This window comes from Theropithecus gelada, chromosome 15 (assembly GCF_003255815.1).
Source record: "Theropithecus gelada isolate Dixy chromosome 15, Tgel_1.0, whole genome shotgun sequence".
NCBI lineage: Eukaryota > Metazoa > Chordata > Mammalia > Primates > Cercopithecidae > Theropithecus > Theropithecus gelada.
The window spans coordinates 41,225,194-41,247,292 of record NC_037683.1 but is presented as its reverse complement, the minus strand read 5'-3'; the positions used below and the strand labels follow the sequence as shown (position 1 = coordinate 41,247,292).

The 22,099-nt window shown below is 44.2% G+C and overlaps 1 protein-coding gene across 2 annotated transcripts in view; it reads left to right on the top strand.

Moving 5' to 3' along the window:
- Positions 1–18,131: 18,131 nt before the first annotated feature.
- Positions 18,132–22,099, top strand: part of NR4A3 (nuclear receptor subfamily 4 group A member 3) — a 43,877-nt gene continuing 39,909 nt past the window's right edge. For both annotated transcript variants that reach the window (XM_025360710.1, XM_025360708.1), the window contains exons 1-2: positions 18,132–18,684; positions 21,924–22,097. The gene's annotated coding sequence lies outside the window, so the exon portion shown is untranslated. The remainder of the gene's footprint in view (positions 18,685–21,923; positions 22,098–22,099) is intronic.

Sequence of the window (22,099 nt, the reverse complement as noted above, 5' to 3'; positions counted from 1 at the left end):
ATTTCAATTAATGTGAGCAGGGCAAGAACAATAGTTTTTTGGCCTGGAGCTGAAGATTATTGGAGATGAAAAAAGTTGTAGGCTCTGTCAGGGTAAAAAGACACACAGTGAAGTTTCTTAAAGTCAGCAGGGACAATTCTACAATTAATAGACCTTATTACCATCAGGGACGCTCCATAAAGTAAATTGTAATGAGACTTGTGGCTGCGAGATTTGGGTATCATAAGAAGTCCTTTCATTAATACAGCTAATGTTGTCTGAGCACATCTACCACATGTGAGGAACTACATTGGGGATATAGCTGTATATAAGACATGCCAAGTCCCTCCCTCAAAGAGTTTACATACATAGATCACCTTAATTAATATGATTCAAGTTAGAATGCCCATATGACATAAGAAATGAATCATACTAAAACCATTAAATCTCTCTCTCTCTCTCTCTCATATACACCCACCGCCCTTTTATCTCAATTACACAAGAAATGAAAAAGTCAACTTGTAATATTGTTAATAATGAAAAGTCAGTTGCTACTTAATTTAGTCCCGTTTTCTATAGTTTGCAAATGTAAAAGCTAGCACAACAATTTGGTGGAACTCTTGAGTAATCACTTCAATTCTTCTTTCTGCCAAAGTAGTCAGTGACTGCCTTTTGGAGAAAATATCGTATTTTTCACTTTATACTGATTTACTCCTCCAGTTTGTGTTCGAGATATTTGACCTCTGAAAGTTTAATAAGCACTTACTAAACAGCACCAACCAGAAATATTTTTAAAATTTCTTTCTACCTACTAGCCAAAAATTCCCCAGCCCACTTGCCCATCTTCAAACAGAAGAGTATCTCTTCAATCCAAAAGGAAGATAAAGCATTAAATGGCATATAACGAATTTAGTGGGTTGAATGGTGGCTCCTGAAAAGACACGTCCATGTCCCAATCCCCAGAACCTGTGAGTATTACTTTATTTGAAGAAAAGATCTTTGCAGATGTAATTAAGGATTTTCAGGTGAGATCATCTTGGATTATCCAGGTGTACCCTAAATCCAGTGACAAGCAGATTCTCTTAAAGTCAGTCCTTAGAAGAAAAAGACAGAGAGAGAGATTTGAGACACACAGAAGAGAAGACACAGAACATAAAAGAAGGCTATAATGACCACAGAGGCAGAGACTGGAGTGAGGCAGCCACAAGTCAAGGAATGCCCATACACAACAGAAGCTGGAAGAGGCAAGGAACAGATTTTTCTCCCAAAGAGCCTCCAGAGGGAATGTGGCTCAGCCAACATCTTGATTTTGGACTTCTGGCCTCCAAAAGAGTTAGAGAATAAATTTCTATTGCTTTAAGCCACCTAGTTTGTTACAGCAACCATAAAAAAGCAATGCAGTAAGCAAAAACATTTTGGTAGGGAGCCCTGGGTTCAAGTACCACTCCTGTCATTTAGTCCCTATTTGCTTCAGTAAGTCTGTTAGCCTCTCAGAACCTCCAAACCTGTACTATTACCCTGAGTTCTTATAAGAATCAAAGGAGATCTTGTATATGAAAACATTCAGAGTATTATAAAGTCCCATACAAATATGAATTATTATTCTTACACTTTACCTGGAATTTCAAATCAGTTTGGAACCTGGGCTCTTTATTCAAGTCCTTTGTTACAGCCCTTCACACAAATTAATACCTGCCTAATTTCAGCAGTGCCAACATTATATCAGTTATTATTATTTTAGAGATGGGGTCTTGCTCTGTCCCCCAGGCTAGAGTACAGTGGGGCAATCATAGCTCACTGCAGCCTCGAACTCCTGGGCTCCAGCGATCCTCCTGGCTCAGCCTTCTAAGTAGCTGGGAATACAGGCACTCACCACCACATTGGGCTTGCTATTTATGTATTTATTTATTTATGAGTGAATGAGATGGGGTCTCACTATGTTGCCCAGACTGGTCTGGAACTCCTGGCCTCAAATAATCCTCCCGCCTCAGACTCCCAAGTCTCTGGGATTACAGGTGTGAGTCACCACAGGCCCCATATCAATTCTTAACATCAACTTTTATTTCTAGAATTAAGCTGTCACTAATGTACTCAGTATCTCTTTAGTACTAGGATTTAATGAAGTCTCATTACCACTAACCTTGTCTTCTATTTTAGTTCCCTCCAGATATCATCTATTATCACATCAATTTAGTAGAGAGATTATCTAATTGGTTTATTGGCCCCATTTACATTAACAAATCAGTTTTAACCAATTTACTTTCAATAATATCTGTGAACTCCTTAACATAATCATAATTATTTCTCTAACTAACCTTAATTATTCCACACTGAATTTTTCTCAGCTAAGAATGAACCATTAATAACTCTCTTTCCTATTTCTGGTTTTCTCCAACAGGTAGACTCTGATCTATGCCAGACCTAGTTCTTCTTCCCTGAAATAAAGTATATTTATGAAATACAATAATAAATTAAGGCTATTAGCTCCACAAGTTATGCACAAAAGTTAATTTTGTAACTCTATAATCTCACTTCATTCACACAGAAGTTTATATTTTCTATAGAATTTTTCCATTACCATTTCATAAGAAAGGTCACCAAACATACTCCAAGTTATGGAATAGCTGGTCAACTGCAAGCTTCAATTTTTTTCCTTCAGGGCAAGGAAGTTTGACATTAAAAATAAAAAAATGACATGTTGATAATGCAGTCTGATATGAGAATTTATTTTCTTATGCCTTTTAACCACTCTTTTCTATATTGAATTTGAATGGCATTCAAATCTTAGATCTAACAGAGTATCATAAAAATATTATTTTCTGAAATTCTGCCTCTTCACAAATCTTTAAACAAACGTAAAAGAATCTTTCCCAAACAGAAGTTGAAACAGTAAAAACTTCAGTGGACTCTGAGATTTGCAAATGTAACAATCACTTACAATCATTATCATTAACGATTTAGCCTTCAGATGAAACGTCCTTCAAGAATGCATTAGGTGCACCAGGTGCAGTGGCTAATGCCCGTAATCCCAACACTTTGAGAGTCCAAAGTAGGAGGATCCCTTGAGCCCAGGAGTTCAAGACCAGCCTGGGCAACACAGGGAGACCTCATCTCTACAAAAAGTGAATAAAATTAGCCTGGTGTGGTGGTGCACACCTGTAGTCCCAGCTACTTGGGAGGCTGAAGTGGGAGGATTGCTTGGGCCCAGGAGGTAAAGGCTGCAGTGAACCGAAACTGCACCACGTCACTCCAACCTGGGCAATAGAGTGAGGCCTTGTCTCAAAAAAAAAAAGCATTAGGTGCTCCTCCTGAGTCACTAAAGTATGGGTGATGTTATTTTAATATATTTAACTTCACTGCCTTTCCATAGGTAGCAATTAAATCATTCTCAAGATGCAAGTTAAACATTTCGTTCTCAGGATCACCAGTAAAAATTTCAAATCAAAACTGAGGAAATCCACAGCCATTATTTTGTATAAACATAGATTAATACTACTCTGTGGCATAACCCACAACTTTAAAGATTTATCCCCCTGTGAATGGGATTATAAAGGTACCTACTATATCATCTCACACCAGTAAGAAGTTTAGCAACAAATGTCTCCTAATTTTCATGATCTCCACGTGGCCTATATAAAAGTAAGCTGTGAACTTCTTCCAAGTAGCCGCTACATTTTTCAATCAATTTCACATGAGACTGACGAGATATGAATTATCCTGAGAAATGTGTTAAGTTTCCTGACAAGTAAAGCCTGAACTAAGATCTTCCTTAAGTAGTCTAACTCTACAACCTCAGAATTCTTAAGAAACTTAAAAAACATCCTAAGAAGTCATCCATTCCCCTCATCCATCTTAGCAACCAAGTGCAGAATCTGGCCCCTCGCCACTAGAGGGGGTGTTTCTTCTATTGGTTTCTCTTTCCCCCTAATTCGGCTGACCAGAATTTCTGGTTGAACTAGAAATAAGCCTCAAGATCAACATCCTGACCTTTATTTTTAATATCATGTGGCCTTTTCCTTTTTTTGGGGCCTTAGTTAACACTAAAATATAAATTTCAATCCCTAATTACTTGTATTATTATGCCCCATATCATACTCCATTGCCTTTCTACAAAGAGATGAACAAGCTACACAATTTAGAGACTTTGACATTAGTTCACTGAAAATAATCAGAAAATCCAACCAAGTTTGAGTTTTTAAAAAAAAAAATTTTTTTCATTTGCCAGGTTCATTATTTCATTTGAATCACTATAATACTATTTTTAAAATTAGACAGACATTAGTAACAAACTTAAAGGAAAAAAATATACTTAAGAGACTTGCCCAAAATTTCAGGTAGCAAATGGTTAAGCCATAATGAAGACTCAAATGCTCTGACTCCTAGACCATTTCCAGTTGTATTATTTTATGCCATGAGTGAAAGGTACTAGATGAGAAGACCAAGGGCTGAACTACTCTTCCTTTTTACCCTACCAGTCTAGAGCAAATAGACGTATGATTACTCATGTAATTCACTATTGCTCCTGGCAAACAATAAATACTACATCTGCTTAGAATAGTCTCCACTGGCCACAAAGTAAAGTCACAAGGTGAGGAAGGAGTGGATGACGGAGATAAAGGGAAAGAGTTGCTGCAGAGAGAAGGAAGAGAAGAAAATAAATCTATCAAACAATCTTGAGGTTAGGCATGAGACACAAAATATACAAAAGTGAGGACCAAGATCTCAGCAAGAAATCAGAATCAGAAAAAGAAGGAATGAAGAACAAATGGTAGCAGTCACACCATCAGATATTCGAACAACCCAAAAGACTCTGGAAGAGATAATGAGTGCTGTTTGATTCCTTGCTGCTTCCTGTGAAGATCCCTGGTCTAAGGCAGAGCCCCTTAGAAAAGATAGAGACAAGACCTGGCCAGTTAGAATCTGCATGGACTTTATGAAGGCGGAAGACATGGGGAGGGAAGAGCCCCAACAAAAAGAAACCTATCCAAATAATATCAAATCCACCTGACGTGAATCTGCTTGGGACAAAGTGGGTATAACATCAGGATGTTTCTGGCTGCAAATGACAAATTCGCAGATCATGCCTACTTACACAATGAGGAACTGTATTATCTCACAGAACTGGAAGTTCAGAGGTAAGGCAGACCAAGTACAATACAATCAGCAATTCAGGAAGGTCATCAAGGGCTCAGGTTTCTTCTATCTCTGTTCTGTCATCATCTAGATCAGCTGCACCCCTCAAAGCTAGTTTCCCTCATGGTCCCAAGATGGATAGAGCAGTTCTAGCCACCATACTCAAACATAAAATTACAGGGAGACGAGGCATCATCTCTTTCATTTCTCTCTGCTTAGGATCAATAAATCCTTTCCCAGAAGCACTCAAGTCCTCTGCAGACTTTTCCTTTGTATTTCATTGGCCAGAATAGGTTACAGGCCATTCCTAACTCTTCATTGGCAAGGGAAGTGGGATTAATCATGACCGCTTAGACTAATCACCTGTGGTGGAATCAATACTGAGGAGTCAATCACCATGACCACACCATGGGCAATTTATAATGATGAGTATTATTATGACATTGTTTTCACTCCATAATAAATCCATAATGTGATTATGCTGCTTCCATGATCTTAACTACGAGGCATGTGCTTTGCCTGAGATCCAGATAATTACTCTTTGCTCACATCCCATATTTTTCAACATGAACTTATTTATCAGATAGAAAACATTTTATTAAAACTTTCTCAGTCAGGCCAAGCATGGTGGCTCACACCTATAAACCCAGCACTTTGGGAGGCCGAGGTGGGAGGATCCCTTGAGCCCAAGAGTTCAAGACCAGCCTGGACAACATAGGGAAACCCCTATCTCTACAAAAAAAAAAAAAAAAGCCAGGTGTGGTGGCATGGTGTATACCTATAGTCCCAGCTACCTGAAGCAGGGAGGATCGCTTGAGCCGGGAGGTCAAGGATGCAATGGGCCATGGTCTAGACACTGCACTCCAGCCTGAACAACAGATGGAGACCTTGTCTCTAAGAAAAACGAACAAACAAAAACTTTCTTGGTCAATCCACTGTAAGACAAAATAACTTTAATGTAACATTTTAGAAGCAAGAGTAGTAATGTTTGTCTCCCACAGCAGCTACAGTGGATACAGCCACCTAGAACCCAACCTTGAGAAAGACTTAAAGCTGAGTCTCAATCTAGTGAGAAATGGTGCCATGACTGATTAGTGAGTCTACCATGACTCAGGTTCAGGCACAACAACATATAGCACATATTTGCCAACCCTGTTTCAGAGAAAATCTCTTAAGTAATTTCCCTCCACTGATAATGGAGTTCTCTGCTGCAATGCCTCTTTATTCTTATTTTAATGGAGACCCAATATAATCCCTCCCATCTCTTCACTCATCTAATTTGCATACATATACATATAACATATATCAAGCATGAACTCCAAAAAAATTTTTATATATAACCAGAGACTTCCACAGGAATTCTGGAACCAGGCCTCTTTAGTAACCATAGAAAGGCTTGGCAGAATGGTTTCATTTACAAAGTGTCTCACTTAAAGCAGGCAGGGGGGCCTTGAGAGCCCAGGCTGGATGCAGGCCTAGGCAGGATTGAGGGACAGAAGGGAAAAGAGAAAGGCAATCTATTCCCAACTAAAGGTAGCCTGGCCCACAGTTGCAAAAAGGAACCAAAATCTGATTCTGAACAAAAGTGACTAACTGGAGAATGCTTAAATACATTATGGCAAATTGCAAACTGTAGGTAGAGTTTATGTGTATAAAATGCACTTAGAAGGATAGGGAAGGACAACAGCGGTTATTCCTGGGTGATTCAATTTTCAGCTATTTTCTTTTTTCCTTCTATTCTTTATCTACATTTTTCTGAATGTCCTGTACTGCACATGCACTGCCTTTTTTATGAGGGGAAAAGAAAAATAATACAGGAAACATGGTTTTATCTTATCGCTGAGTGTTTGTTCCAATTAACCTCTTATTGCCTTTTAGTTAAGATTACTCTTGTCCAACTATTCTCCTATTACTAGGTAGCTAGGTTGCTTTAACTTTTTGAAATCACAAGCAATAAAATGCTGCCATAGCTGAAAGCTAACTTGAACTGTAAAAGAAAAATACTGGAAAAGTCCCTAGAAAATGGACCAAAAGTATCTAATCATTTTACACTGAAATTACCACTTCTCAAAAACTATTAACAGGATATTCATTTTGACCAACTAATTGTTTTGACCAAATCATTGTTTCAATTAATAGCTGATTACAACAAATCAGTTAACCAGCTTGCTTTCAACTAAATTGTACTTGACCAAATTGCTTTTGGCCAAAATAACTTTTAAGTAAAATTGGTACTGGACAAAGAGGGTACTACCAGCATCACGGGGTAAGTCGGAAGGCAGAGATAAGAAACAGGATCAAAAGGTAAGGCTCAATAATAAAGAACAGGCAAGATGGCCTGAACAAGATGGCCTGAACAAGATGGCCTTAGAAAGGAAAGATAGCCTAGGGCAATGGTTCAAAGTGGAAGGAAGTCTTTTATCAGGTAGCTATAAAACTAGCCCACATAGCTTAGAGAATGCTAGTAAGGAAAGGTATCAAGTAAATTCAATTTCATCTGCCTGCTTGGACACTCTCACCTAGTAGAACAAAGCTAGGGTTTTCCCTAGGTTCCACAGATGAAACAACATCTGCTTGGGGCTCAAACTGAGGAAGAATGTTTCCAAAATCATTTATCCACAGCCTCATTTTCCAAGTAAAGGAGGTTCTGGAGTTGGCCATTGCATCATGGAGAATCCAACACCACCTTGTTGGCATTTTATGGTTCCCATCTCAAATTACAGAAGGTACTATCCCATGCTGTCAGACAAAGCAGAGGTAGCAGATGAGAGTAATTTGCATGGAGGGAAGCAACCCAAATTGGACTGCCTCTAGAGTAAAGGACCCAGGTAGTACACCTTTAGCTTCCGGAATAACTGATCACCATGACTAGAGAGAGCCCGAAGACATCTCCAGTTTGAACAGTCTTCTAAGGAACCTGATCACAGTTAGAATTTCTTTTTAACCAGTCATTGCTCAATGAAAAATCCTGGAGAGCCTTCTGAGTACCCCGTATTGATTCCAACATTAACTGGCTGCCAGGCTGCATGTGGTGTTTCTGATGAAAGCAGGGAGGCAGCAGGGAGAAAGACATCTCTGCCACTGAAGAAGGTGTTCTACAGGAAGGAAAGCAGAGAATTGTATTCATATTCAGTCACAGCAGAGTAGGTGTGAAAAAAAAAAGGAGATGAATCAGTCTTGTTTTGAGTAAGAAGCAAAACAGCGTAGAGGTAGACTATTCACAAATGGTGTTGAGACAACTGCATAGCCATTTGGAAAAAAATAAAGTTGGACCTACCTCTCGTACCATACACCAGGAAAAATGGATCAAAAATTTAAATGTAAAACAGAAACCATGAAAGTAGTAAAAGCCAACATGAGGGAATTCTTTCATAACCTTAGAGTAGTACAGGTTTTTCTAACTATGACTAAATCCAGAAGTCATAAAAGACTGACAAATTCAAGTACATTTTTTAAAAAATCTACATAGCAAAAACATCATAAGCAAAGTTGAAAGACAAATGACAAACTACAGGGAAATATGCTGCAACTCATATAACAAAGGGCAAATCTCCATATTATAAACAGCAACTACACAGTGATTTTTAAACCACCCCCGCCTCCCAAAATAGGCAAAGGATATAAGAGACACTTCACCAAAAGGAAATATAAATGGCTGTTAAGCATATGAAAAGATGTTCAAACTTACTCATGAGAGAAAGAAATTAAAGTTACACTAAGATAACATTTTCACCGACCAGACTGGAAAAAACCTAAGGTTAAATAATACACTGTTGGCAAGAATATGGGTAATCAGGCACTTGCCTATATTTCTAGTGGAGTGTTAACTGTACAATCTCTATGGAGAGCAATTTGGTAGTACCTATCAAACTACTATGATATATACCCTTTGGCACAGTAATTCAATTTCTAGGAATTTACCCTACAAATATATTTGCACAAGTACAAAGTAATCTATATAACAAAAGTATTTATTGTAGCATTACTTGAAACAGCAAAAGATTGAAAACTTCCCAAATGTCCATCAATATGGGGCTGGCTAAATAATGATATATTCACACAATGACATGAAGAGATCTCCAAGGTACATTATACATGAAATATATCTCAGATATATCCCAGATATTTTTCCACTGTATGGAAAGAACTCCAAGATACACTGTTAAGTGAAAAAGGCAGAACAATACGTGTAAGCTTCCATGTGTATAAAAAAGGAAAGGGAAACAATTTATATTTGTACTGTCTTGGAAATGCATTAAAACACTCTGGAAGGATCTTGGCACTCTGGCAGGCTGAGGCAGGCAGATTGCTTGAAGTCAGGAGTTTCAGACCACCCTGGCCAACATGGTAAGACCCCGTCTCCACTAAAAAGACAAAAATTAGCCGAGTCTGGTGGCGTGCGCCTGTAGTCCCAGCTCCCAGCTACTCAGGAGGCTGAGGTAGGAGAATCTCTTGAACTCAGGAGGCAGAGGTTGCAGTGAGCCAAGATTGCACCACTGCACTCCAGCCTGGGCAACAGAGAAGGACTCTGTCTCAAAAACAACAACAACTCTGGAAGGAGGGTCATTTAGTAGGGGACAGGAGTGGAAAGTAAATTTCTCATTTCTAAATGTTTTGTCATTTGAATCATGTAAATGTATTATCTTTTCAAAAATGAAATCTTAAAATGTTTAAATATGTTAAGTAGATATGAGTTCCTAGTTAATACCCTACATGTGAGTCCCTCAGTCTATGGGTGATATAGTAGACAAGTAACTATGCACTTCGAGGCCTTGAATAGTAACGTCTAGAACTGGAAAGCAAAGTGAAGATTACAGTTGGAAATCAATTAGAGTTCAGGAACTCACTGATGAATAGGTTATATATGCCACCCAGGCACAGACAGTGAAGAAAAGAGAAAAGAACACAATCTTGTGAAAGTACTGCAGCAGAAGTGGCATATCAAAATAAAGAGAGAAGCCAGAGATTAATTCCTGGGGGTGTCTGGGGTCAAAAGGTGAGGCATAACAATTCCTTAGGACACCTGAACTGGTTCTCAGTTCAAACACAGATGTCCCAGAGTGCTATAACTCAGGGGTACCTCCCTCAATCTGGGCAACCAGAAGTGTCTGTAAACTCGGTGCAAAGGTGGAAGAGGGTAGTGTAGAAGCAGGAGCAGCAGCACAGTGATGTATGCTCCTCTCTTATGCCTTCTCTGCTTCTCCCTTATGCCTAACCCCTGAGTGAGACTATCCCAGAAAAGTTCTAAGGCCGTGAGGATCATTAAGATAAAGAAAACAGAATATTTTGGATAAAGCTTCCTGAAAATTGCTTTCATTCATTCATCAAATGTTTAATGAGCACCACTCTTCCTCTTAACATCTACTCTTAGCATGCCAAGAACTGTTAAGTACTCAATAAGTTCATCCCAAAGAAGATTCATCCCAAAGAATACACAAGTCCAAGATAATTGAAACAAAAAGACGTTTTTAAAGACATTGAGACAACAGAAGCTGTTCTCAAAAAACTTTTTTAACTATAGAAAAGTCAATTTGACAACTATGAAAGACTACGGTGATTGGGTTTCAAATTTTGTTCAGTTTATGCTGTTGTTTTAAAAAAATGAAACCAGTAATTTAACATGCAAATTTCTAGAAATTAGAAAAAGTTAGGTAGTTTATTTCAATTTTACTAAACATAAGTAGCAGAAATCTTTAAAATATGGCTTTCTATTCTCCTCACCACAATTGATAAAACAGGAAAACATAACTGGAAAAGGGAACTAATTCAGAACAGATGTCAGGGAGGAATTTTTCCAGTAGTGAACTATAAACATGCAGAATAAATACTGGAAAATGTATTATGGTAAAAAAAAAAAATCAGAATTGGTTACTAATTACATGATCTAAGGAGGAAACCAGATACCTAAATATGTAGAATAGGCATTTAAAGAATAGATAAACCATGTTTTTACTATCTAAACCTAACTAAAATGATACCTCAACCTGCAATCTGCTAAAATTCAGATAATTCCCAATGCCTACAAAGTCAGCTCTTACTTATCTATAAAGGTCTATCCATCCACAAACTTAACAAGTTTGCAAATACAGCCTACTGTATTCATCCTGGTTGTTTTGCCAATATTTCTTTCAACTTAACACCTACTTGGTACTTTCTTTGTGACCTGCCTTCTCACTAATTCACTATTTATTTACACTCTGAAGGGAGATGTAGACTTGCAACTCCATCATCATCAAGCCTTTTCTAGGAAGAAGCAGAAAAAGGACAGTTCTGCCTCCACTGCTACACTTAAGAAATGGTTTGTGCTTTGCATGCAGTGAGGATCAGAAAGGAACTGAAGAGGAGCAAACAACAGAATCCATTCCAATGAAAGTTTGCTAATTTGTATGAAGTCAATTTGTGACTCATCCATATTCAAATGAAGGCACAAAAACAAATTCCAAAGCTAAATATAAAATGACTTTTGGACTATCCAGGTTTCTGTTCATTTCTACTTCATGGACAGAAGGCTGTGATGCTGGCAGCATTAACTCTCAGGCCACCAAGATCCCACTCAGTGGCTATAGTTCATTACCATGCAGGCCAAAGCAGTTTAATATAACATTACTACTAAAAGCACACATGTTGTATACAAGACAGTTCATAAGTCTCCTGGCCATAGCAATCACTTTAGGAGACCAGGGCACAGCTGACTCATGATTCACAATATTTAATGTGTCTAAAAAAGCATTCAACTTTAGAACTTGAAGTTTCCTTAAAGATCATAAAGTGAACCCAACACTGTCATTTTACAAATAATATTTAGGCCCCCCGAAAAGATGAACTTACCCAAGGCTAGGCACCTTCATTGCAGCAAAACCAGACCCAGTCCTCTGAGAAGCAGTCTAGTGCTTTTTGTGACATACACCATCTCACTGTTGGAGAATATGCTGAAGGAACTGAACTTGTATGTGAGGAAATCTTTTTGTTTTTTTCAGAGTTGAAATGATGGGAAAGGGTTATACAGTTATATTTGGAAAGACGTATTTACTTCATCCATCAACTCTAGTTAAAAGGCAGATCTTATTTCATAGGCATAAATAATATCCTGAATTGGTTTATCACACGAGTAATAACTTTTCTCCCCCAAATTATTGAGGTCTTCCAGAGTTTACCAATGATTGAGGAAAATATGACTAAGAAATAAACTATCTTTTTAACCAGACTGCAAGCCTGTCCTGACTCTTATTATTTCTAATGGATGAAAAGACATTATTTAATGAGATTTTAAAGTATTATTGGCATTTATAGTATTAAGTAATCTTTCCATCTCAGGTTTCTACTTTTTTCTAAAATTTTCTACAATTAGAAAGTCTTTCCTGATCTACTATATTACTTTCTCCTTGTTAAAGTAAATTTTAATATTCAGTCATTTATATTAATATTCAGTCTTATTGAGCTTCTATCTTAAAATTCTAAAAAATCGTAATCCAAAATTGTTTTGCTCATTTTACTTCTGCATATAGTAGCATGCAAACCTATTTCAATATATTTTGGAAAAGATAAGAGATTCAAGAATTTTCATATTTAATTGGTTATACAAAAATGTCATGGTTCTCAATTTTCCAAACCTTAAAAATTTTTTTTCCAAAAGAAACTGATATTAACATTTCCTAGCCTATAGCTTCTAGTCCATAAGTGAGAGAAAGCAGCATAAGAGAAAGCACAAATAGAGGGGAAAGAGGTTAGAATAAGAGTCAAACCAAAAGTCTATCAGCGAAACAAAAAAATCATAGCAAATCTTCCTATGCAGATACAATAGATACAAACCAAACTGCCATTTTCTTGTTATCACCACGGAGCTGCCTGGACTTGTGGCAGGCACCTTGGTAAGGTATGTTCTATCTGGAGCATCAAGTTGAAGTAAAGAAAGCAACTAATGAATAAACATACATGCCCACTCATGCCAAAAATACCCTAATCCAGCCAGGCATGGTGGCACATGCCTGTAATCCCAGCACTTTGGGAGGCAGAGGTGGGCAGATCACTTGAGGTCAGGAGTTGGAGACCAGCCTGGCCAACATGGCGAAAACCCTGTCTCTAAAAATGCAAAAATTAGCCAGGTGCAGTGGCGGGCGCCTGTAATCCCAGCTACTCCAGAGGCTGAGGTAGGAGAATCACTTAACCCCGGGAGGCGGAGGTCGCAGTGAGCAAAGATCGTCCCACTGTACTTCAGCCTGTGTGACAGAGCAAGACTCCATCTCAAAACAAACAAAACAAAAACACCCTAATCCCTATAATTTGTTACTTACAATATGGCTATTCTCTCTATTCATATCCAAATTAAATGAGGCAATATTTTATGGACATTTACTACCTATATTGAACATTCTTAGGTGCCACAGGGATTTCAAAGATGTGTGGGGCATGTTTTTGAAGCTTACAGTTTGACAAGGGAATAGACCGTGGACACAAGAGCACAAAAAGAAGACAGAAAAATAAGAACTCTGTGAAAGACTCTGTGAAAGACTTTGTAAAGTACAATCTGAGTTCACTTCTTGAGCTAGTTTTAGAGGAAGGGTAAATTTCAATTAGTGGAGAAGAAGAGGAAGGAGGGGATGCCATAAAAAGGAAAACTATGAACAAATGTGGGAGGTTGAAAGGACATTTGAAGAACAGTGAGAACACCAGTTTGACTAGGACAGGGAAATTCTGTGGAAATAAAAGAGGCTCTAGGTTTGATTTTGGAGAAAATATCCAGCTGCTGAAGACTTTTGAGGCCAAAAGTTATATAACAAAATCTAAATTTTAGGAAGACGAATCTGGCAATGATGGAATTGATAAGGAATGGCAAGCATGTAGGTGAGATAGAAACTTACTATAATGATTGCAGGTTACTGAGCCAGGTACATCTTAAGTGTATAAATCAATGTCAGCTGAAGTTATTAAATTTTATATATGTACCTTAAATATAATATAGAACTTCTACATTGATTCCAGAAAACTTGAACTTACAATTTTTTAGTTTTCTTTCCTGTTTTCACCCTAGGTAATAACTTCTGGCTCAGAATTTTTATTTCACCATTCCTCACCCAATCTTTGCATTAATAAGAAATCATCATCTTTATATATTAGCAAAAGCAACAAGATTATACATCATTACTTCATCAGAACAGCGTTTAAAGCAATTTAAAACAATTGCTTTATACCACACATAAGTTTCCCCAAAATTTCATATTTTATTTTCTAAGAGACATAGTTCTTTCTTGCAGGCAGATTAGGCCTACAAATCCAAAACAAAATGAAAGGTAACTATCCAGTGAATCTGTAATGGTTAATTTAGAGAGTTCTTTAACAGGCTGGCTGCTATAAGCATCATGAAAGCAGAAACTTAACTTTGTGTATGTAAACTGGTGACATATAAATGTCTCTCTTCTGTTATAGAAAAAGGACTGAGCCAAAAAAGTTTTCAACGTTTAACAGATTAAGGTAGTCTTATTTGATTTCCCCAAAGAAGAGATTAAAAAGTTAATAAAATCTTAAAAAGGAAATTGAGATTACTGAAATAGTCACATTACATATGCCTTACATAATATTATGCCTGGTTTCTAATAAATCCGACTTTTGAAAAGATATAGAGCAGTAGACACTAATTCTAAAAAAAAAAAAAAAAAGACTCGAGAAAAACTAATTCTGTTTGGGTCATCTAAAGAACAGCATACGTTTAGGGACATAGGATTAAGCAGAGGACGGTGTCTCCGTCTGTGAGAGAGCTGTGTCTCTGCTTCCATGAATTTCTATTTGAGTTTTAAAAGGCTGCCACTCAGTGACCTCTCCAGCAGTCAGTCCCGCATCCTACCCAGAGAAGCACTGAGCCAGGAACAGTGGATTGGCTCAGGGAGGTCAGACAGCAGCCCTCAGTCTCACAGAGCAGTCCAAGAACAGATATTGGCCACTTGATAGGAAGAAAAGGATGTAAAGGAGTAAGGATGTAAAGGAAGGTGGAGGGAAGAAGGGAGGAGGATCCACATAAGTAACCAAGACAGAGGTCCAGAAGACACACCCACTCAAAGAGAGAAAACTTTACTTGGAGGTTCTCAGCCAGAGAGACGAGATTTTTTTTTTTTTTAAGTAAACAAGGATACTGGTTTGAAACGGTCACTGGAGCCCAACTCCTATGAACAATTTAGTAGCTTTATAACAACCCTGAGTGGACAAGGACCTTTCATCTATATTAACATTTAGAAAATGTAGTTTATTCAATAAATTCATTGAAAGATGTCATGTTTCCTAAAAACTGTACCTAATTTTAGGGTTCCTGCTTACAGTGATTCCAGTTCTGCATGAGAGTTTTAATTGAAAGGGGATTAGGGGGGTGAGGGAGGTGCAGAACACAAATGAAATTTTTACAGCATGGAAATAAAAGTATTTTTAAATCTTCTTGGGGGTGAAGAGTTAGGCAAGAAATAATACGTGGAAACTGTCAAGTGCTTCTCTACACATCCACCCACCAGATACCATCGCAGCCGGCTGGGGGAGTCTCCCTCTTCTTGCCTGACAGCTTCACTTTCTTTGAGATCTGGAGCTGGTGATCACACTGGCCCGTCATGGTATTTTCAGTTAACAAAGCAGTTACTCAACAGGGGAAAAAGCCACAAAGGAGCAGAGCAGCTGCTGCTGCACCCGTGATGCAAGTGCAGGATGAGCCCCGGGCCGCCACCGCCGCCTCGGCTCCTCCGTGACGTCCGGGAAGGGTATCCCCGGCACTCAGGAAGTGGTAGCCGCGGGCAGCTCCGCCCCCACTCGACTCGGGGCTGGCCGGGCTACCGGGTGGCAAGACCGCCGGGCCTTCCGCAGGGCGGGCGGGGATCACCGTCTACCCACCTCCGCGCGCACACACATGCCCGCGCCTGGCCCTGCTCACTCCTCACAGCCTGCGCTGGACGCAGAGAGCCGCCGGCGTCCTCTCTCTCACGGCTCGCACCCACTCACCCCAACCCCCGGCGCCGAGCCCGGCCCCGCGTCGCCGGTCACCAGACAGCGTCGAACCGAGTCCAACATGGCGACTCCGCCCCCGCCCCCTCCCCCTCCGCACTCCCGGCGGGGTCAGGGCGCCCCCTCACGCGGCGGGCTCGCGCCCGAGACCCTGCTAAAAATAGCCAGGCCCGACTATATTTGGTTCGGCCGGATCCCGGCGCGGCCGCGCGCACCCCGCCCCGCCCCGCCCCGCGCGCCCTGCCCCGCCCCGCGAGGCGTTGAATGGAGAAGGGGCGGGGGTGACCGAGGGGAACCTACTCCGCTATCTGCGGCGCGCGCCGGCGGCGGGTCCCGGCCAACCGCCGAATTTAGTAACATCGCCTGCGTCAATCACGCGCCTCGCGTGCGTCAGCGCAGCGCGGCTCCAGGTCCTGCTCCCCCCCTCCAGCCTTTGAATGGATACAATGTAGCAGCGCCCTCCTTCCTTCCGAGGCTGGATTGGAACCCGCGGCGGTGCAGAGACTCGGTTGCTCTCGGCTGGGTCAACTTTCGGGGCATCCTCCCACGATCCTCTCCGCACCACCCTGTATGAATTGGAAGTGGAGGCGGAGAAAGATATACATGCCATATTTACCTATGTGTAGTTTGTTTTCAAGTTTCTGGTCCTAGCTCGAACCTTCGATTCTGAAACGTGCGCTGTCTACGAAGGAATCCTTTATCTCCCCTCGGTGCACCCCGCCCCCCGCCACCGCCCCCACCACACACACACAAATTGGGACAGGTCAAATATATAAAATGGTATTTGTGATTCAAGCGGACCACATGGGGACCACTCTATCTGCATTGTTTCACTGAAATATTTTCTCCTCTCCAAAAATTCATTTCTGAAAGAGGTTGCGTTCACTCAGCAGCAACCTTTGGGACTAGGGGTCTTTAACTCTGATAAATTTTGTTTTCATCAAGAAATTTACACTTAAATCTATCATTTCCAGGAAGAAATTGCTTTCCCTCATACAGTCACCCAGGCTATCGGCACACCATTTCATGACAAATGTGTCCCAGGAGACCAAAGCAAATCCCCTAGCGAGGGACTGACTAATAAATCCTGTTGATTGATTTCGAAATGTTTAATTTGGGAGATGTGGGCGGAGGGCATCTACAACCATCAAAAAGTGAAAGTGCTAGTTGAGAGTTCCATTTCTGACCCGGTGCTGGGGAGGAGGAATGATTTGCAGTAGTCAGACCCGCTCAGCTGTTCAACACGTGTGTGTTTGTTTTATACACATTGAGTAGTTTCTGCTGCAGCGCGCGTGTGGATGATGGATGTGCACTTCGCTGGGTTATAACGTGTCCAGTTAAGAAACCCACGCCGTACGTGTAAAGAAATCAAACCTTATCCCCGGAACTATCTGCATCCCTGTGTGAAACACGCACCCAGTAAATGATGCGGGGAGGGAGGATTAGCCTGGGCGCAGAGGACCGGAGAGACGTAAACAGCTTTAGAGCCTTTGCATGAGGAAAGTGCAGCTGCACCTCAGGGCGTCTTCGGGCTGGTGCCAGACGCCTTCTGCACCGGCTGCCAGGTCACTGAAGCTGGTCAGAAGCTGGCTGGCGGAGCCTTCCCTTTCGGAAGAGCTGTCCTCTCCCTTACCCCCCTCGCCCTGGCTCCGTGCCTCGGGGCAGCCTCGGAGGCGCGCCAGCAGCACTCCTCCAACTCTACTCCACCCGAGCCTGACAGCTGGGCGGTCCCGCCTGACCCGTGGGCAGGCCGCTGCACCCTCCCGCAGACGCACGCCCTGGCGAGCGGTTCCGCTGCAAAAGGGCTGGCACCGCGGGTCCGAGAAGCCCCCGGTCGGCCGTGCAGCGGAGTTTCCATTGTGCGGCCGTGCGACTGGCCGAGAAACGCGCGCGCGCGCGCACACGAACACACACACCCTCCCTCGCACACGCGGAACCGGCTGGGCCAGGGGAGGGAGGAGGAGGGTGACGTAGCGTCCCATGGCGTCACATTGACGTCTCGCATTCCAGGCACTCTATGGAGAGGCCGCTAGGGCTCCTGTGGCATAAATGACGTGCCGAGAGAGCGAGCGAACGCGCAGCCGGGAGAGCGGAGTCTCCTGCCTCCCGCCCCCCACCCCTCCAGCTCCTGCTCCTCCTCCGCTCCCCATACACAGACGCGCTCACACCCGCTCCCTCACTCGCACACACAGACACAAGCGCGCACACACGCTCCGCACACACACTTCGCTCTCCCGCGCGCTCACACCCCTCTTGACCTGAGCCCTTGCTGGTGCAGCGCGGCGCCGCAGCCGGACGCCCCTCCCGGGCTCACTTTGCAACGCTGACGGTGCCGGCAGTGGCCGTGGAGGTGGGAACAGCGGCGGCATCCTCCCCCCTGGTCACAGCCCGAGCCAGGACGCCCGCGGAACCTCTCGGCTGTGCTCTCCCATGAGTCGGGATCGCAGCATCCCCTACCAGCCGCTCACCGCCTCCGGGAGCCGCTGGGCTTGTACACCGCAGCCCTTCCGGGACAGCAGCTGTGACTCCCCACCAGTGCAGATTTCGGGACAGCTCTCTAGAAACTCGCTCTAAAGACGGAACCGCCACAGCACTCAAGTACGTATGAGATTCGCCCAGTTAATAAGGGGACTTGCTAAAAAAGTTGGCTTGCTGGGAAGCGTCGCTCCTGAAATTGACAACTTTGAGTGTGGGGTTCCCTCCCCGACCTTGCCGCCCGGCTCCGGCTTTGCTAGCCCAGCGGCCCATAGGTTCTGATCTGAAACTTTTCCCCTGTAGTGGGCCCGCGAGGATCTCTGGAGCTCGTGGGATTCCTCCCCCACTCGAAGAGGCGAAAAGCCTCTAACAAAGAGGAGGACCGGGATTTGTGCTATAGCGGCTCCAGCGATGTAATTCAGGGTATTTCGGCTCTAGTTGTCATGGTAATGATGCTCTCGGCGGCGGCGGCGGCAGCGGCAGGGAGTTGCAGCTCCGGTGATGAACGGCAGTAATTTTCCTGCCTTTTAAGTAGGATTGAAAATAGGAGCTCTGGTGGGTCCAAGAAAATGTTCCTAATGGTGGCACCGAGCTGGTTCTCTGGAAGGAAGCTTGGGAGGGAAAGGCCTAGGCAGCCGTGGCCAGAGTTTGCAGAGGCACTCGGAGGACCTCAGGAAAGAGGGCGTAATTGTAGGAATGTGGCTTATTGTATTGAAATGAGCCTGGGGTTCCACTAGGCACGTCTGCCTGGCGTCGCTGACATGCCGGTTTACACTTTTCCCTTAGGAGGTAAATCGGGTGTAATTGGCGACTCCCGCGCGCTGACACGTGTGGGGACGGTGTCCCTCTCCTCCGGACCTTGGTTCGGTGTGGGAAAGGCATGCTTTACTTTTTCACTGACAGAACTCGCGCTTTTGGAGAAGTTGCTCCGAGTGTTTTACTATTAGTAGAAAGGAAAGTTCTCGGTGGTGAGACGAAAGCGGTCATGCGAGCGCGGTCTGCGGAGACTGACTTCCAAAGGCACCTATCCAACCTGTTGGAAGCCTCGGGGCAGAGGCGAGGAAGAACGCATTTGTCCCTTGATTTCCAAAAACGTTCTTGGAGATTGTCTTTTATTTATTTATGCGTCCGGATTCTCCAGAGCGAAGAGCTGCGAGGAGTTAGTAATCAGAAATGTCGGGCTGTGATCCCAGGGCCTTGCGGTGCCGGGAGATAAGTACAGGGAGCCGTCAGTCATTCCATCACGAGTCCAATGCCGGATCTCCTTTTCCCACGACGGGGGAATATTTTATAGAACCAAGCTGGGGAAAGAAAAAGCTGCCCAACGTGGCTAATGGGCACAATGAATGAAGTTACTTTATTCGAGTTATTTTCGCTGAACAAGATGCTCGCAGAGTTAGTATCAAAGGCTCCTTAGGCCACAGCAACCTCCACGCCCGCTCCGCCCCCACGCCCGGCACCCACCCACCCCGTTCCCTGGGACCGTGCGCTCACAGAAATTCTTCCCCGCGGTTTGTCTCGTCTCCCTCGGTCTTTCTGAGAATCTCAGTCTTTCCCTTTCTGTCAGTCTCTCCTTCGCTGCTCTTGCCCCCGCCCAACCTCCGCCCCCGCTCCCCAGGGTTGGAAACTCCGCAGAGGAGCCCCGGTCACAATGGTGCGTTTCACGGTTTCCTCCACACACTTCACCACGGGGAGGGGAACACGGGGGTGTTCCTTTCGTCTGCCCACGAGAAAGAAAGGGGCTTTGACAGAGGTAGTTATTTCTTACTAATTTACAACCCCAAGGCTCTGTGCTCCTGGCCCCGGCGGCCGCAAACCGGAGCGGCAGAACGTGTTTCCAGGCGCTGAGGCTTTGCCTAGGTAACCGGTCGTTTGTGGGGCGGAGAGAGCGGCGGGGCGCTGGGCTGGGCTGGAGGAAAGGTAGTGTGGGCCCTCCCGCGAACGCTGGGCGCTCGAGGGGAACTCCTTCGTTGGGGAGAGGCGGTCCCCGCCCACCCGAGTTCAGAGGCCTCCCCTCAGAGAACGACTCCGCTTGAAAGGCCCTCGGGGAATGCGGGACGGGATTGCGGGCACCCACTGAAGGGGCGGGTGGGGGATTGCTGGAGACCCCCATTGAAGATGCGGGGAGACGGGAAGCACACGCTACAGCCATGGGAAGATCCGCTTCTACCCGCTCTACAGCGAGCGAAAGGTTTCCGTCGGAGCAGCTCTGGCTGGGGCTGGGGGTGGCAAGGGAATCCCCCATTTCCTGGCCGTTGAGGGTTACCTGGGCCTGGGAGCTCCGAGTCCCTTTCTCTCTTCCTGCAGGCAAGCCCCGGGCTCAGGGGCGCCAGCAGTCGACCCTCGTGGCCCCGCGCACCTCAGAGGTTTTTGGCTTGGTTTGATTTGGGGGTTTTTCGATGCATGTTCCCACTCTTCGAGCTGTGCCCACCCCGGGCAAAGGGGGCGCTATAGGCCGGAGTTTGGGGCACCCAGTTCCTTCCCTGAGGCCTGCTGAGCTGCGCTTTCAGCTACAAAGTTTCGCTGAGGCTGTGCGCTGAGACGCTGGTCCCGGAGGCGCGATGGGCGCCCTCAGGAATGTGCCCCCTCTAGGCCGCTGGGTGGCCGGGAGTCTCTAAGCGGCCCACCCTCGAAGACACCGCCCTCTGGGTACAGGGGACCTGCCTTCGCCCGCCCCATCGGCCGCGAACGCCGTCCGCTTCGTCCCCTTGCTTCCAGCGCCAGGCTTCCTTTGCTGTGCCCTTTTGTTTGCTTGACCCCTGGCCCTTGAAACTCGCGGCTAATAGAAGCGAAGCTCCATTAGCATTTAGAATGAAAAGCGCAGACTTTCTTAATTCCTTGGGGCATTCATGCATTCGTTCCGGACCTTGTGCATTTCCTATGCAACGTGTAAAATTTGTATTTGAGGGATGGGGGCGGGCGGAGTTGGAAAATGGCTTTTTTCCGCTAGTGAACACTCACTGACCCCCGTATTCCGGCGGAGCTCGTTCTTCAAGTGTTCTGCTTTCTTCGGTTTTCCTGACTTAGCAAGCTCGGAATCAATTGTGGGGGCAGAGAGATCAATTTCTGGGCGATAACAGGCTGCGCGTTTTTTAGCCTCGGTTCCAGTGCCACAAAACAGTGGTAGGCGCAGTGGGTTCGTACAACCTTTCCTCGGCTTCCCCAAGGCTGTGTGATGCTTTTTGCCCAGGGGGACTCCTGTACCATTAATCACCCTTAATTTTATGATAATTCTTTGTAATTAATGTAGCATTTCTAGAGGTCGCCAACCAATTCCCCCAGTCCCCAATGCGCCCAGCCCGGGTCGTAGTGACCCATCCTGGTCTCACTGTGACCTATGTCCTCTCTCCCCGTGCCTGTAGAGCCCACTGTGGAAGAGCGCAGCCCGGCAAGCCCGGGCCCTGAGCCTGGACCCTCGGCGGTGCCGGGGAGCACTGCCGGCACTTCGCCTCACCGGACGTCCGCTGCTCCTACACTCTCAGCCTCCGCTGGAGAGACCCCCAGCCCCACCATTCAGCGCGCAAGATACCCTCCAGGT